General features: G+C 39.2%; 1 long non-coding RNA gene across 1 annotated transcript; it reads left to right on the top strand.

The window, feature by feature from the left end:
• Window positions 1-4,280: 4,280 nt before the first annotated feature.
• Window positions 4,281-16,687, top strand: LOC131984625 (uncharacterized). The gene is made up of 3 exons (XR_009395578.1): window positions 4,281-4,318; window positions 8,695-8,844; window positions 16,603-16,687. It is a non-coding gene; the product is annotated as an uncharacterized LOC131984625 (long non-coding RNA).
• Window positions 16,688-17,023: the final 336 nt, after the last annotated feature.

The following is a 17,023-nucleotide window of genomic DNA, read 5'->3' as shown; positions in this document are numbered from 1 at the left end:
CATAATAAATCCCTGGAATATGGGGGAAGCTTGCTTGCGATCGCAGCTCCTTTGATGAGAACGCGCACAGAGCACAAAGCTCAGAGCCGGACAATAACCGGACAATAACACCAGTTAACTCCGACCGGGGCAAAAGGTTTTGATGAGCCAGAACATGAACACAGAGCCTGGTTGAGCCTCCTCCGATCTACTTTTCATGTAATAACTGCGCCAGCCTGTGGCTAAACATCAGCACTGAAGCGATAACTTCACAAATTCTCATTTTCAATTAATATTAACAGTAACACTATTATTACGATTTGAAGCCGTGTCAGTTTTGACTGTGCGTGATGGGGACCTCTGCTTGTGACTTTATAGATGATCTTTATTTAGGCAGGGAACGTAATTCAAGTGGAAGTTTATTTTAATCAAGTGAAACTATCGTTTCGAAACTAACGTGATACATAATTAGGCTATTATTATTTTAGTGTGTGAATGCACATTGTGCTAGTGACAACGCGTTGCCATGGTGATGAGATAAACAACGTAAAAGTAGCCTACTTCAGAAGCGATCAGCAGCACCGGCGACCCGTCGCTGTGTATAATATGTGGTCAGATAGCTTTCCCAAACGTCAGGCTCACCCGCCGCCTATTGCTGTAATGAAATGATATGACAATGTTCTGAGTGTGCTATAGCCTATCTAATCAAAGGGAATCTTTTGATGCCCTACTTCATTTATATTGAAAAAAAAATTTAATAAACAAACTCTTTCATAGCGATAGCTTCCATGGCTTAGCTATGATTATAATCAATAACAAGCAGACACAAGCAGAGGTCCCCATCACGCACAGTCAACTGGCAAGGCTTCAAATCATAATAATAGTGTTACTGTTAATATTAATTGAAAATGAGAACTTGTGAAGTTATCGCTTCAGTGCTGATGTTTAGCCACAGGCTGGCGCAGTTATTACATGAAAAGTAGATCGGAGGAGGCTCAACCAGGATCTGTGTTCATGTTCCGGCTCAACAAAACCTTTTGCCCCGGTCGGAGTTAACTGATGTTATTGTCCGGTTATTGTCCGGCTCTGAGCTTTGTGCTCTGTGCGCGTTCTCATCAAAGGAGCTGCGATTACGAGCAAGCTTCCCCCATATTCCAGGGATTTATTATGATGCAGCTGCTGCGTTGCCATGGTGATGAGATAAACAACGTAAAAGTACTTCAGAAGCGATCAGCAGCACCGGCGGCCCATTGCTGTATATAATATGTGGTCAGATAGCCTTCCCAAACGTCAGGCTCACCCGCCGCCTATTGCTGTAATTAAATGATATGACAATGTTCTGAGTGTGCTTTAGCCTATCTAATCAAAGGGAATCTTTTGATGTCCTACTTCATTTATATTGAAAAAAAAAAGTTAAGTAAACAAACTCTTTCATAGCGATAGCTTCCATGGCATTAGTTATGATTATAATTTATAATCAATAATAATTATGTATGACTAAACTGACTGACTAAAATAAATGTGAACCATGCCTGGGTGTAGAAAGAGAACAGTAGCCTATACTAGTGCATGATGATAAGTGTTTTTTTCTTTTCTTTATTGTGCTTGATAATAAGTTAGCACGCTACTTTTATTTTGACAGGAATTTTATTTTCCCGTCTGTCCGCCGTCATATTAATAAGTGAGAAACGAATTAAAAAGATTAAAAAGGGAGCGAACTTCTTCGTCAGGAGAACTGTATTGGGCACGGGTACTATCGGGAGGATTGTGGCCCATACAAGCACTTGACAATAAGTTGATAATGTCCTCATTGGTCAGTGTTGCTGCCACAAGGTTCCCAGACTGACTCATGCTCACTTATTGCGGCAGCAAAATACAAGATGGCAGTGCCTTGATGACGTCAGTCAAGTTTCATTATATATATTCAAGGTTCATTCCATATATTCGAGAATTAATTCAATATATTCAAAGTTTAATTCCATATATTCAAGGTTCATTCCATATATTCAAGAATTCATTCAATATATTCAAAGTTTCATTCCATATATTCAAGAATTCATTCAATATATTCAAAGATTAATTTCCTGAACGGCATGCCATAATAGATATATATATATATATATATATATATATATATATATATATATATATTACATTTTACTGAATTGAATAAAGTAATTTTGATTAATTTTGATTTTGACTTCATAGGGAAATATTGTACATCTTCTCCTACATTTATCTGACAGATGTAGATACCAGAGGTGTGCGCTCGAGTCAGAATCAAGTCCCAAATTTGATGACTTTAGGAAAAAAATACTTTTAACTCGACTTGAACTTTAACACCAACGATTCATGACTTCACTTGGACTTGAGTCTTTTGAATTTGCAATGTCAGCGCTACTTTTTTTTAAATGATTAAATTCAGTTGCATTCCTTTGAACAAATAAAGTGGTCTTTGGTGGCTGCTGCTGTGTATTACTTAATTTTTTTTAAATTTTTTTTTATGTATGACCAGTTAAAACAGACTGAAAAACCATCATATTTATTCATGACGGCGCTGAAAATCACAATGTTGTGATTTCTAAAAGTCTGGTATACCATAATACAGCCAAATCCTATTCAGTATAGAATTTTGCAATGTTTTACTTATTCTGTTACATTACTGCTATAATTAGCTTTCATTGATTTGACTTAAGGTTTGTTTTATGTCTGAGATATCCCAGTAATAATTGCACATCCAGAGGTCATTAAAAATAAGATAAGTGAGCAGTTTGGTTTATTTTCAGTTGTCAAGTAAATAACAAATATGAAAAATACAGCAATAAAATGGTTCGATATTGGACAGGGACTCAGAAGCAGAAGGAAGTAACTGAAGCTAGAACTGGTGTAAAAATAAAACCTTTCATAGTAAATCAAGAAGGTCACAAACGGGAAAGGCAATCCAAAAAACTAAAAGGTAATCCACAGAAACTGTCCAAAAACAGGCAGGCAAACGTGAGGTAAGGGCTAGAAAGCATGTGCTCACAGAGATGAAAACAATCTGACAAAGGGTAAGCGGAAACACAGGCTATAACAAGGGGAAGCCTAATTGCAATAACACAAAAAGCAAGCAGACCATTGCATAAAGCATTCCATAATATTACAATACCATTACATCTGGTGAACAGGGCACCAAATGTTTTGTTTGTGAAACCAGAAGACTGCAGAAATCCACTGCAAGGCTCCAGCCTGCGACCATTTAATCACACTTTGCCGCCATTTTTGGGGACAATGCGACTACATTTTGTAACGAGGAGCACCAGTGCAACATGCATCTCTTCTCTTGCAGTAGAATGTCTTATTTTTACCAAGTCTATAATGGTCTATTTGAATATTCCTGCACACGGGGTCCCTAAACAGTGACAGAATGGCATTAATTGGGCTCAGCCTTGGCTGTCACATGTGAATACCGAGTCTCATTATCTATATTCATTCATTTATTCATTCATTCATTATCCTGAGCCGCTTATGGAGCCAATCCCAGCTGACATTGGGAGAGAGGCGGGGTACACCTTGGAAAAGGCCCCTAGACTATATACTATGATGCATGGTTCGTCATATATATATATAAATATTAACCAAATGCAACAATGAAATACTGCCTACACAATAATGCATTGGTCATATTAATGAGTATGTGTAATGTAACTGAATAACCATTTTTCTGCACTAATGGTCTAGTAGGAAGAGGGGGGTATCATGCACCCCCCAGAAATGTACTTCTAATCAGTGTTTCTAGAATGTGTAGAAAATGATGAGCGATGTTTAGGATGTCCTACAGACCATTTTTACGCAAATTAGTGCCACCATTATCGAAGAAAATCTAATTTCACTATATCTCTGCCAATATTGAAGATAACTGAACAAATAAGGTGTCTAGACCCATGTTTTGAGGGTCAGAGATCATAATAAAACTAATCATAAAGTGATCACATGTTGGTGGCATGCTAGTAAGCAACTCTAACTCTTTGACCAATTACGAGACGCCAATATATGTGATATCAAATAAGGTGTCGAGACAGAGGCTGTTGTGTGTTTAACCAAGGTTTATTTCTTTTGAGGTACAAGGATCAAACATCATAATAGAACTCTTCTTGATGTGAACCATAGACTGTATATAAATAATGGACGTAGTCACCATGACGTCACCCACTGGTTTGTGGACAGCGTTACACTCGTCGCCATCTTGTTTCCGATACAGGGAGCAGACCATATTTGGAGGAGCGAGAGGGATCTGACGACACTGACTACACGCCTCTCTACACCTCAACCCGACTGAGAGAAGCCGCTGCTAGTTCATGTTAGTATTAACTGGAGCATTAACTAGGATGTTCATTTTGGCTAGCGAAAAAACAAAAACAAAATGTATGTTACTGACCTCAGAAAACTGATCAGCGACTCCTTGGAGTGTCTGTTAGTCCAACCAATCGCTGAACAAGACATTTTTACTGAACAAAACGCTTAAATAAACTGTCATTAAGTGAAAATACAGTGAAAGGGTCAAAGTTATGAGACCAAACTGCTAAACCTCCTTTTTTATATCTATATAACCTTATATATAACTTTATTGACACGTTGCCATGGATATGCATTGTTCTGCTTCTCTCCTGATGACGGCTCGCCTTGTTAGTGACCTGTCAATCAAAGGTAGCCCCGTCCCAAATCATACAATTCTTTATCTTCTATTTTCTTCTAAATGGGGCCATTATTAGAACTATTAACATGAAATTGTCTTGAAGAAGATTTTTTACTAGCGATTGAGAACAGAGTGGTGTCCTAAAAAAAATCCTGAGGTAATCAAGTAAGAAGTTTTCTCATTTTGTATTGAAATTAATGGACAGAAATGTTTTTGCGGCCAAACTTAGCACCCCCTGCTGGAATTTTCTGTAGAATGCAGCTTAAGGCACTTCCTGGTTTGCCTCCTTGATCAGACCCAGAGGTTGCCGCCTGATGTGAACACTCTTCTCTTTCCCATTCCAGATAAACAGTCAATTAAATGGTTCTTCACTATGAATCTTCACTAGAAACACTGATTAGAAGTATATTTCTTGGGGGTGCTCTTCCTACTACACTATAATTTTTAGTTTTGATACTAAAAATACATTATTAGTGCATAACTTTGAGTCATTTTACCGCATTTTTTAGTACTTTTACTCACTTTCATTGGAGTAAAGAATCTGAATAATTCTTCTGGCACTGCCTCATTACACTAAGATCTCCCTCAGTCACAAATCAAATCTGGCAGCCACATACAAAGAGCTTCCCTGATATCGGTATCTTCCTCCTGCAGGTGTAATGCTAATCATCACTTTATCAATTCAGTTTTTTTAATATGTACGGTGGCAGCAGCTCCCCCGAGAAGTGCTTTGCTTTCAAACAAGCCATGTGAAACTAACTTTCCACTCATTTATATTCAAGCGCTGACTTAACCAGGTAGAGATCTACCTGAGATGACTCTGAGTAATTATGTAGCAATTATCCAGCCAATGGAAGAGGCAGCGTATTAAAACCATTATGGGGCTTTGACAGATCTTCTTAATTGATTGATGCACAGCAACTAGCTGGTGATTATCATGCTGTGTGCTCACATGAATCATCTCACGTGAAAATAAAATTCTTTCAGCCAAACATAACACTCCAGAGAGCGGGAGCACGTGGCATGGAAATTCACATGTATCGGGGGGTGTTAATGAATCGGCAAATGCTAGAATATTATCATCATGATCATCGTGTGTGTGTGGGTGGGCGTGTGTGTTCGTGCAGGTGTGTTTTTGTGAATGTGCTGGTCCATTATGTATAAAAACCACAGAGGAGCCTGTCAGAACATTATGTCCCGTTGCTTGCCTTCACATTCTGTTTATTTTATAAAAACGTGCAATTTTCTTTGCATTCCTTAAATAGCTTTTGTCTCCAAAGACTGATTGAGGAACAAGTGAGCTGAGAGATGATTATATAGCTGTACCAAGCACAGTGTAGTTAAATTTGATAATTATATATATAAAGCAGGTATGACATCAAGGCAGAATCACAGGTTTAGTAGACTCTACCCTCTTGCTGATGCAAAGTGTGTAATTTCATTTATGGTAGAATAAATTGTGATTTGAAAAGAAACACCCACTTTATTCAAAATGTTATAAAATCTGGCAAAGGGTCATAAGCCTGTTTGAACCTGTGAGGGAGGTGTTGTTTTAGCCGAGTCATCAGAAGCCTCCCGCAGCTGATGGTTCAGCACGAGTGTGAGTGGTCAAGCAGGTCAAAGTATCAGGTGATGCTGTGGCATGCTGTTGTTGAAGAAATAGTTTGACATTTGGGGAAATACACTTATTTGCCTTCTTGCTGAGAGTCGGATAAGAAGATTTATACCACTCTCATGAGTGTTTGCTATAAATGAAGCTACAGGTAGGAGCTTAGCTTAGCAAAAAGACTTTAAACGGGTAAAAACGGCAAGTCTAGTTCAGTCCATAGGAAGCTAATTCTGCCTCGTGGCACCTCTAAAGCTTACAGATGTTTTTTTTCTTCAGTTTTTTGTAGTCTGTACAAAAATGAATGAATTACTTCTCACCCAGAAGAAGTGGCCTCTTCTCGTAGGGTTTGTCAATTCTTTCTGTTTTTCCTATCGTGGTTACCTGTGATTTCTAATGACCAGTCTTGCAGGCAGCTACATCGAACAGTTGCAACACTGTAGTTTTTTTCATATTGTGTAAACTGACTACCAGTGTGGCTGCATATAGCATATTGTCTTTATTCTTGCTGCTGTCGCTCAACCCAGTTAATTTTATCATATTCTTCATTGCAGTGGGTAATTATCTAATTTACCTTCAAACCTACAGCTTTCTTTTACTGACTTTCTCATTAATCCCACAGTTGTTTGAGGCTGGTCTCCCCTCAAAAACGTAAATATAGAGCATTTGTACAGGCAACAAAATAGGACTCATATTTACATTGTAGACATTGCTGACATAGCAATATTGATTGACGGCGATGTGGACTTTAAATGGTGGATGTCACACTCAAAGGGAGGAACAGGAGGTCGATGGGTTGATCAAATGGTGGACTTACACCCAGGAGAGCTCTTCTTCTTTAATGTATAGCACTCCTGTAGTGGTTACAGTTGGCTCTTAAAAATGATGTACTTACTTGATTACTGTGGTCTATGACTAGTATGAGGTTGAATGCACTTAATGTAAGTTCCTTTGGACAAAAGTGTAGGTGAAGCCTCGGTTTGACGCTTGTACCACTTGTGTCCACATCCAAATAATCCACAGAGACCAGCTGGTAAACTTGCAATGTTTACTCAAAAAATTGCAGGAAAAATATAAAATGTCACAGAAGTAAATACAAATCACGTCCTATACACAAAATGAGAAAGTACTGGAGAGAGAGATAGAGATAGGTGAAATAAAGAGGTCAAAAAAATATACGGCTCCACTCCCCGCTTGTCCTGACTGACCACAAATTCACATTACCTACCAAATTACCATTACCAAAGAATCGCGAGAGTGACACATTAAAGGTACACTTCACAAAAAAGAAAAAATCTATCCACATATATTGTAAATATCAAAACATGTACATATTGTAAATATTCTTATTCTTAATTCTTATGATTTTCAATTATTCTATTAACAACATTTAGGCCCTTACAAAAAGTGTCAGCCAAATGACATGTAATGTAATGTAAAAAACGAAAGTATCGCCTAACCAGTAGTTTTTTTGCCCCTAAACCTAGGTCAGCCTTTTTTCCAACTGCGAACCGTACATGTATGTATAATGACTTGTGTGCTATTTTCAGATCGCTGTGCAGTACCGTAAACTGCGAAACTCTCATTTTGCCAATTGCTGATATGTGTTGTTATGGGTGGTGTTGACAACGGCCTATTCTGCCGTTTAGGTTAGAGATCTTATTGGTTGTTTACATGCTACCCAATTCTTTTAGCTACTTTGGCTTAGCAACTAGTGATGGCATCTCTTTCTTCCTCTCACTCTCCTGCTTTCTTATGCCTGTCTCTTTTAGGAATAGTGGTGTATGTAATGAATGTAGCTAAGTTACCAGGTTCAAGGCACTGCTTGGTGAACTGGAAGTGCAGCTCTGCATCATGGAAGCTCAATCGTTAAGGTTAGCTGCCATAGTCAGCCAGCCCACAGTAGCCACTGCGGGACAACCTTATATAGTTCGTGTTGGTTGTTTCCTGGTCGCCCCTGTGCAGCCAGGAAGCAGGGAGGCTGGTTGACTGTCCAAAAACAAACAAGACATAATGTGTCATTTAAGTTGGCTTCAGAGGGGCCAGTGGTTAGATTTACTTACCATTGGACAGAACCATCCTAGGTGTTTCTGTGCTTTTAAAGTCTTTATGCTAAGCTAAGCCAACCTTCTCCTGACTTCTGCTTCATATTTAACAAATGGGCATCAGAATGGTATCTCAAACCTTTAAACTATTCCTATAGAAGCTGCAGGATGAATTGCTAAAGACACTATCGTAATAAGAGGAAACGGCAACATAGCAGAAATACTGTTCTTTGTTTGGTCCTAAAGTGATAAAACAAGAAGTCTACTAAATATGTATAAGCTGAACATCAAAGCCCATCAGGACACAGTTAGATACAGTCACATACAGTTAGCAGCCATATCCCTTCTATTCATGTGCACTTTGTCCTACATATTTGTATATTTCTCAGAAGAAGCGGCTCCTCGGAGCTCAACTGCTTCCAGATGTGGAATGCCAAAGATAATCTGTCGTTTTGGATCTCAATGAGCGCGGGGTGTCTTGCAGAAGCTGGAGGTCCAGATCCGGCTCCCAGATTGTAGACATCCTACACGTGTGCACGGTAAAAAGTGGAAATACACACACACATTCCTGCCCCTAACCCAGGAAAAGAAGTCAAAACTATCAGCTAACTTTAACTCAATTATGGTTTACCAAAAGAAGAAATGTAGAGCAATGAGAAAATCTAATTATCAAGTGAAATACAATCAAAAACACAAAAGAGAGACACGATCATGGCCTCAGAAGCAGTATAGATGGCAATATATCCACTAATATATTCTGCAGGCAGAATAATAAATACACAGATTTAAGAGACAACACAATTTTCCTTAATGATATGGGTTATATAAACACAGATACTAACAACACACACACTAATGGCATCTGTTCACAATGAGACAAATTAATTCCTCGTGTTTTTTTTTTAGTAGAGAAAAAGACATACATTCTCTACAAACACTGTCAACGTGGTAAATAAGTATTTTTTTTTCTTTCCCTGCTATTTTATACTTTGATTACTATTTATTCTTTCCAGTTTATAGTTTCTTGAAGTGGTGTTTTGCTGATGGTTAACAGATGCTCGCGGAGAAACAGAACAGATAGACTCTGAAGCTCCGAAAGCTATTTGAAAATGTGAGAACACTGCCTGTTTTAATGCACATCATCAACAACACACGCATTACAAACATGTCTTTGTGACTGATGTGTTTTCCAGCTCTGGTTTGCCAATAAACCAAACGTCTACAATACATAGTAACGCAGAGGAAGGATTCGTGTTGGTTTAATAAGTGCTATTGACGTCTGTTTTGTTTTGATTTTGAGGGGAAATATTCAGAATAGCATGTCATTACAGCTCCAGGACGTCTAGCTGGCAGGTGTCCCATAGCCTACATAAACACCCAGCCCTGTCAGACGTGTGCCAGGCATCACAGCAACCCAAAAATGTATATGGCAACAGAACAAGGCAGAGACCGGGACACACGGGCAACGCGTCAGCCAATGGGAGTAAAGGTTTCCAGGCTGGAAAAAAGTGTCCAAAACAATTACTATCGTTTACAGGGAAAAGCAATTTAGCAGCAAACTGAACAAGAATTTTAAGCAAAAAAGCCCCTTCATAAACATAAGTAAGTAGAGATGTCATTACTGTACATGCGGGTATTTTTCTGGCCGCAAAAACAAAAGATTGGCTTTGTGTGAGAGTCTGTTCTTGTTCAAATTTTCCCTGGCACCAGAGCAGAGCCAGTGTTTGGCAGCAGCTAGCTCTATGGACATTTTTTAGTGCAGGATTCACATCTATAGAGGGGAATACCACAGAGCTGAGATGGAAATGTCCTAAAGTAGCCTCTCTTATATAAAAAAAAAACAAAAAAAAAAACCAGCTCTGAAAAATACATTTAAGGCCTCGACCGGCCTTTTACCGTTTACGTGCGAGGCTGCATGGGACACTGAAGTATGTTATTGGAAGGATCTCTAGTGGTACAGGAGGCAACGTGTCAATAAGACACTAGATTGCAAATCATAAAGCATAACAAGCTCACATTTCTCAAAACAGTCTGCCTCTGCTCGGGGGAAAATGGAAGCGTTTAGGAAAAGAGACAGAGAGAGAGAAAAGAGAGAGAGAGAGAGAGAGAAGAGAAGGGGAGAAAAAATATTCTGTTGGATGTTGGATTCCAGACCTCGTGGCTCATTGTTGTCTCTGCAGAAAGCATAGCAAGATTTGGGGCCCCGCTGCATAGTCACCTCAAAAAAGTCAAGATGCCAAATACTCAGTGGGAAACTATCCAGAACTTTAGCAACTTTAGTTGATGTAGTTTGACACAGCAAACCTTTCTCCGTGTACTTCTCACAGGTTGTGAAGTTTACAGAGTTGTTATTTTGTTGCTCTTAACAATGAAGTGCAGCAAAAATGACCTGTAAAACCCAACGAGGAGTTTTTGCAGTTTGTATGGGTTATTGGTTAGATTTTTGGTTGGTAAAAGCTTAAGACATTTTCAAGGTTTGCTCTACAACATGAAATACAGCAGTACACACACTGATTGTGAATTGTAATGCTTTTAATGTGTATTTAAAAAGGTGGATAAGTGGCTAAATGTGACTATAGAGATTGTCAGGGACATTAAATGCCATCGTCAGCTTTGTGGTGGTGATGCTGAAGTCATGTGACCGGGCTGTAGTTTGTTTGTAGAATAGCATTAGCTTTTTACATCTGGACACTACAATTATTTTTTTTACTTTGCATGTAGTACATTGACAATAATTCATATTTTTTTTTCATCTAATATGTGTACACTATGATGAGATTCTTCAGAGATTTCAAACAATTAATACTAGTAATGTTATGATACTGTATAATATACAAGGAGCACACCTACAACAAGCATTCCTTTTCAAGTATTTATTTGTACAGCGACCTATGCCCTCAAAATACACCTCAAAATGTGTGTGTGTGTGTGTGTGTGTGTGTGTGTGTGTGTGTTTGTGTGTGAAACATGTGTATCTGAAGGAGTGTGTGTGTAACTAAATTCATATGTGTGTGTGTGTGTGTGTGTGTGTGTGTGTGTGAAGCATGAGTATGAAGCATGTGTATCTGGAGGAGTGTGCGCACTTACGCACGCATGTGTGTGTATCTATAACTGTAATCACATAAAGTTACCTGATAAACCAAACCTCTATTTATTAGCATTGCTATGCCTGTAGAGATTTCAAACACGTCAATAAAGGTTGTGTGAACAGGCAGCAAAAAACGATCTATGTCTCCGTATTTCACCATCCACTGTAATGCGTCTGCCGTAAGTCGCGTTTTCGAACATAACTTTAGTCATGTGACCCTTGTAACTACTTCATTTCTGGCATTTACGTACATTTATTTACTGTTTAAACTGTCTTTTATAATGCCTTACCACAAAGTTTTGTTCCCAAAACCTAGGTCAGTGGTTTTACAACATAAATCCACAGAAACTGCAGCCTTTTTTGTAACCCTGAACTGTACGTGTGTGCTATTTTTAGAACGCGCCATTGTGCCGCAAGCCGCGATACATACCTACGTGCCGTAATTTGTGGTACTGACAGATGACCCCTTCTGCCGTTTATGTTGGAGAACTTGTTAGTTTTTTTCATGGTACTTTTGCAATATCATTCAAAACTGTGGCAGATTTAACACTTTTTAATGAAACATTTCAATCAATGGATCCTTCATTTTCAGACAGAGGCAGACGAAAGCATCTTATTTCTACCCAGCCTTCACTGGCAGATCTGATCAGTGGTTGATAGGTTGATATGATTATCCATTTGACTTTTTAAGCCGTCTTTTAAGGTTTTCATCTTCATCTTTCCTGTCCAACTCTCTTACAACCTTAATCCTCAACTGCCCCTGCACTCTTATTTAATTTTCGTCTTGTCTTTTCTTCTTTTTAATCCCTTAACATATTTTTCGTTCACCCTATCGTGTATCATCTGATCACTTGCTCCCCTCTCTCCTCCCTCTCTCCTCTCACAGAGATGTGAGGAGCGCTGCCCTGAGTTCTGGCCTCGGAACAAGCGGTTGCCTTGTGAGTCTCTGTTTGCTTTGCGAGGTGTTTTCTCACATAGCAGCGTTTTGCGGCCTTGCCTGGCAGATCACACCTCTGTGTGTGTGTGTGTGTGTTTGGGAATACTCGGCATGAAGCACTCCAAGCTTGTGAATTAATCTATAGTTTGTGCACATTCTTAGCTGGTTCATGTGCGAGCATTTGTTTACAGTGCTGAGTTGTGTATGTTTGGAATGAGAGTTGCCCCCGGGCGGTGTGCGTACCTAAAGTCTTGCTCACCGGGCAACTAATGAACCGAGGCATGCCTGCCTTCCTGTTTTCTTTATCAACAAACATTTAAGGGAAATCAGCGGGTCTTTACAAAGCTTTATTAGAAAGACTAAGAGGGAAAAACACAATCTACCTTAAGTGCTCCCAAAACGAATACCAGGAGAAAGTGCTTGGGGGAAATTGTGCTGTGAAAGTGATATCTCATCCTCTGAAAAATGGACCGTTTTGTTAAACCAAGGACGATTTTAAATTATTCTTTGCAGTTGAAATGAGTATCGCTGTAACTGATAAGTACATATTTCAAAAAGAGCTCCAGTGAGTAAATAGGCTGACACTTTTTAGACCTGCTGGAATAGTTGATAAAGCTACGATTTAACATTTTAATACAAATCCCATCATTTTCTTACAGACCTCACAGTGAAAATCAAGTCAGAAAGGTGTGCAGCTGCTGGTTTTTACTCTGAGGTTCATTATGACCAAGAGTATAAATGTCAATATGACATGAAGAGGCAAAAATCTGAGTCATCTAGTATTTAAGTACACTCTTTATTGATGCTCTTTTAACTGTGTTTAATGCACATAAGCTCCCAACAAAGAGCTACAGGTCGAACACAGACTTTTGTTAGCCACTAATGGACTCCAGTATTATTCTATTTTTATCATACTCGCTGAGCTTTATTTTGTACTTTTTATAGCTGTAAAATTCATCCAAAATATCACTGATTTTGAAGCAATTTTTCATGGTGGACTCGTGGATAATGGATTGGCTGCAGTGTTTTGGGATTAACAAACCCATTAAATCTGTTTATTCTCAGTCAGTTCAGACACAGGTAATATAACTTGCAGCAAATTATTTGACCTATTTTTGTCCCGTAGCATTTTTTTCATTACCCGTATGCTCGGAGCCAGCTATATTATCGATTTTGCCCTTTTTGCCAACCCCTGTCCATGCTGAAGGTCGTGCGGCTTATTGATTGTGCCTCAAAATGTTGCCACAGGGTATTGGCCAGTGACTCACATAAAGACATTTATATACTTTGTTAATTTAAAATGCACTGTTGTACTGTAAACCACTGACCTCACCTTCGCTATGGAATTGTGATACAAAGTTATAATTTTAGGAACATGCCGATGTGGTGAAGAGCAGGTGGGAGATGGAGTGTTTGAATATGTGTGTGCATGTGTCTGCAATGAGACAGCAGCCATATGAGGCATTAAAAGGATAGTTTGGATGTTTTGAAGTGCATTTGTATGAGGTACTTATCCATTGTCAGGTTATAACCTACAGTAGATGGTGGACAGGGGCAGCAGAAAAACTTAGTTACTGAAAAAATTGCCCACCTAAAAACCAAAAAATAAGAAACCAGAACACATGATTTACTTGTCTGCCGCTACCTCAATCGGTTACTTTGTTTGTGTTACTGTGTGACTTTGGTGAATCTAAACTAACCCTGTAAAACACCAAAGATACACAATGACACAGACAAAGTAGGTGTTTGAGGCAGCAGCCGACCAGCAGTTCCTGTGTTCTGTAAGGTAAAATTACTGTTTTTGTCAATAGAGTCTGGTGACTTTGAAGGGAGCATAGATGGATGTCAGTTGCTAACTCTGCTAAAAGTTGATAGAAGTCGCTAAATGACATCATAGCCTAATTGGCACAGTTAACCATGTGCGTGTAATTTTAATGGACGCTGTAGAAGAGATGAATAACGATGTGGGATATACAAAAAGTAAAAAAAAAAGTCTTCTGTCACAATTCCAACCCTCCTCCTTTATCCCTTTATCCGACTTTGGGACCAGTAAAAGTGAGCAGTGCAGCTGGGAGGGACTGTGCTGCTTGTGAGTGCTTTGGGACGGGGGAGGAGCGCCGACAGCACCCCGCTGCTCATTAAGAAGAGTATGAATCTCCAAAAATCTCTAATAACACCAGAAAAAGCCGCTTGATTTGTCCCTATTTGATTTTTTTTTAAAAATTTTCGCTGGAGGGGTCTGAAAAGTTGCTATATATAGCAACAAAGTCACTAAGTTGGCAACACTGGGTTTCAATTCCCTGTAGAAAAGGACTGGTAAAGGGTGAAAATATTCTAAATAAAGTGTTCAACTAAACAGATTTTTTATACGTATGTATGTTTAGCTGCTGCCCCCGTCCACAGCAGTACATTACTTAGCTTCTAGCCGGTGCTCCTGTCTGCTCCTTCAAACTGGGGGCGTGCTAAAGGCAATCTACTTTAAGTAATACATTAACTTTGCATAAGTACCTCACACAACCCCACTTCAAAATATCCCAACTACTCCTTAAAAGGCCACTGCAAAGGGTCGGCCTGTCAGACATTGTTCTTCCATCTGGCTTAAACATACCAGAGACCAGTCCTTGTTAACAAACATACTGTATACTGTATATGTCTCAGGGAGGAAAGAGAATAACACATTACATCACTCACAAGTCATGACACAGAGCCAGGGAGCTTCATCTGACAAACCAGCATTCCTGTATTCTGTGTGTTTATCACACCTGCCCACTCGACGGCCCCGGTCTCTCCTGAGATGTCTGAGGCGATGCATTCAGAGATGTTAGCATTCCCAGACTTGACTCAATCTCAGGACGTTTAGCACAAAATGACCTGAGGGATGGGATTTCCCCAAGATAATCTCAGAGGCGGCAGTGGAAGAGAGCGCGTAAGCATTTGTTTGTGCTGATGTTTTCCATGAACACTTAAAAATCACACTAACAAGGCTCAAACCTTACTCAATGAAGATGGCAATATCACTTAAATGTTTAATTTAATCATAATCTTTCATCATTTTTGCAACTAAAACGTTCAGATTGTGGTAGTTCACCCTTGCACCCACACCAGTTGTCCTCCTCAGGCAATGCCATATCCACCCCTCTGATGGTATCACTGTTGGACATGGACAAAGATGAAAACACAGACAGACTCTGATGCAACTTGAATTACAGCACCCCACCACCATGACCTCCCTCTCTCCTGTTCACCAACAGAGAACGACTGGTTGGAACCAGACAGGGAGGAATTTCATCACTGCGGCCAAAAACTCAGAGACTAGAGCAGAGATCACATTGCATGTAGATGTAGTTTTTGAGCTTGCACTGATACCAGCCTCATGCTGACTGCAAGCATTCACAGGATTGGCTAACACGTGCTTATGCAACAGAAAGTACAGAAAACATTAACTGCATTGGGAAATCCAAGAGACTCCTGTTCAAAGTCTGAGTACCTTTAGCACTGTTATTTGTATTGCTAAAAGTTTACATCATATTTTACCTTGTGTTTTGTTCAGATTGGCTTTTCTTCCTTTATTTAAAGACCTACACAAAGTATTGTCAACACAAATCACAGATAGAGACACTTTGACAATCTATTGTGCATTACCATATTCTTACAGCTGGGCGATCTCCATCATTTTCTGCAGTGGACTGCTGAATCAATGGGCCTCTGAATGATACATTTCCTCCTTTTTTTTTACTTGACTTTGACTCTGAAATGAAAGACTCAACCTAAGACATGATGACTCACCCTTTACAAACCTACAACACCAAACTTTGTTAGTTATTTAAAGACTCATTTGAATCAGCAAGTGTCTGTGCAACAAGTTCTCCAACATAAATGGCAGAAGAGGTCGTGTGTCAGCACCACAAATTATGGCATGTAGATACATATCGCGGCACGCGTTTCATGGCACATATTAATGTATCACGGCGCCTTCTAAATATATCACACACGTACAGTCTGCGGTTGTAAAAAAAAAGGCTGCAGTTTATGTGGATTTATGTTGTAAAACCACTGACCTATAGGTTTAGGGCAAAAAACTTCTGTTAAGGGGTTATAAAAGACAGTTTAAACAGTCAATAAATGTATGTTAATGCCGGAAATGAAGTAGTTACAAGGGTCACATGACTACTGTTTAAGTTACGTAAAAAAACGTGTGTTCAAAAACGTGATTCACGTAACTTAGGTAAAGACGTAACTTAAGTTAAAAATGGTTTACTTTTGTTTTCACAGTTTGACCCATCCACCACCCCAGCCTCCAACGGAACACGGGAATCCGTGCTATGTCAGCAAGATGGTGGCGGTCGTATTACAGACGGTAAAATTCGTAAATATAGCTTGTTTTTCACTGCCTGTACACACAACCTATATTGACATTTTGATAGGAGGACAGGCTGGTCTGTGAGTGCTGATGATAGTTATTGTTAGCCTGGTAATGATTGATATGACACCAATCAACCGAATCTATAGAATAAAATGTTGGCATTGAAACGGTAGTTTCTGAAAACAATGGATATGTTTCACCGAATCACAAAGTTGCATTTCAGTGTTGGTCACATTGTGTGGTCAAATATTTGCGTCATTTAATGCTGCATGAAATGGCCATTATCTGTTCAATAATTATGATTATCTTGTGACTTGACTGGTCCATGTC

The sequence above is a fragment of the Centropristis striata genome, chromosome 14 (genome assembly GCF_030273125.1).
Source record: "Centropristis striata isolate RG_2023a ecotype Rhode Island chromosome 14, C.striata_1.0, whole genome shotgun sequence".
Lineage (NCBI taxonomy): Eukaryota > Metazoa > Chordata > Actinopteri > Perciformes > Serranidae > Centropristis > Centropristis striata.
Note: the sequence above shows the minus strand (reverse complement) of the source record. Positions and strands in the feature narration are given on the sequence as shown.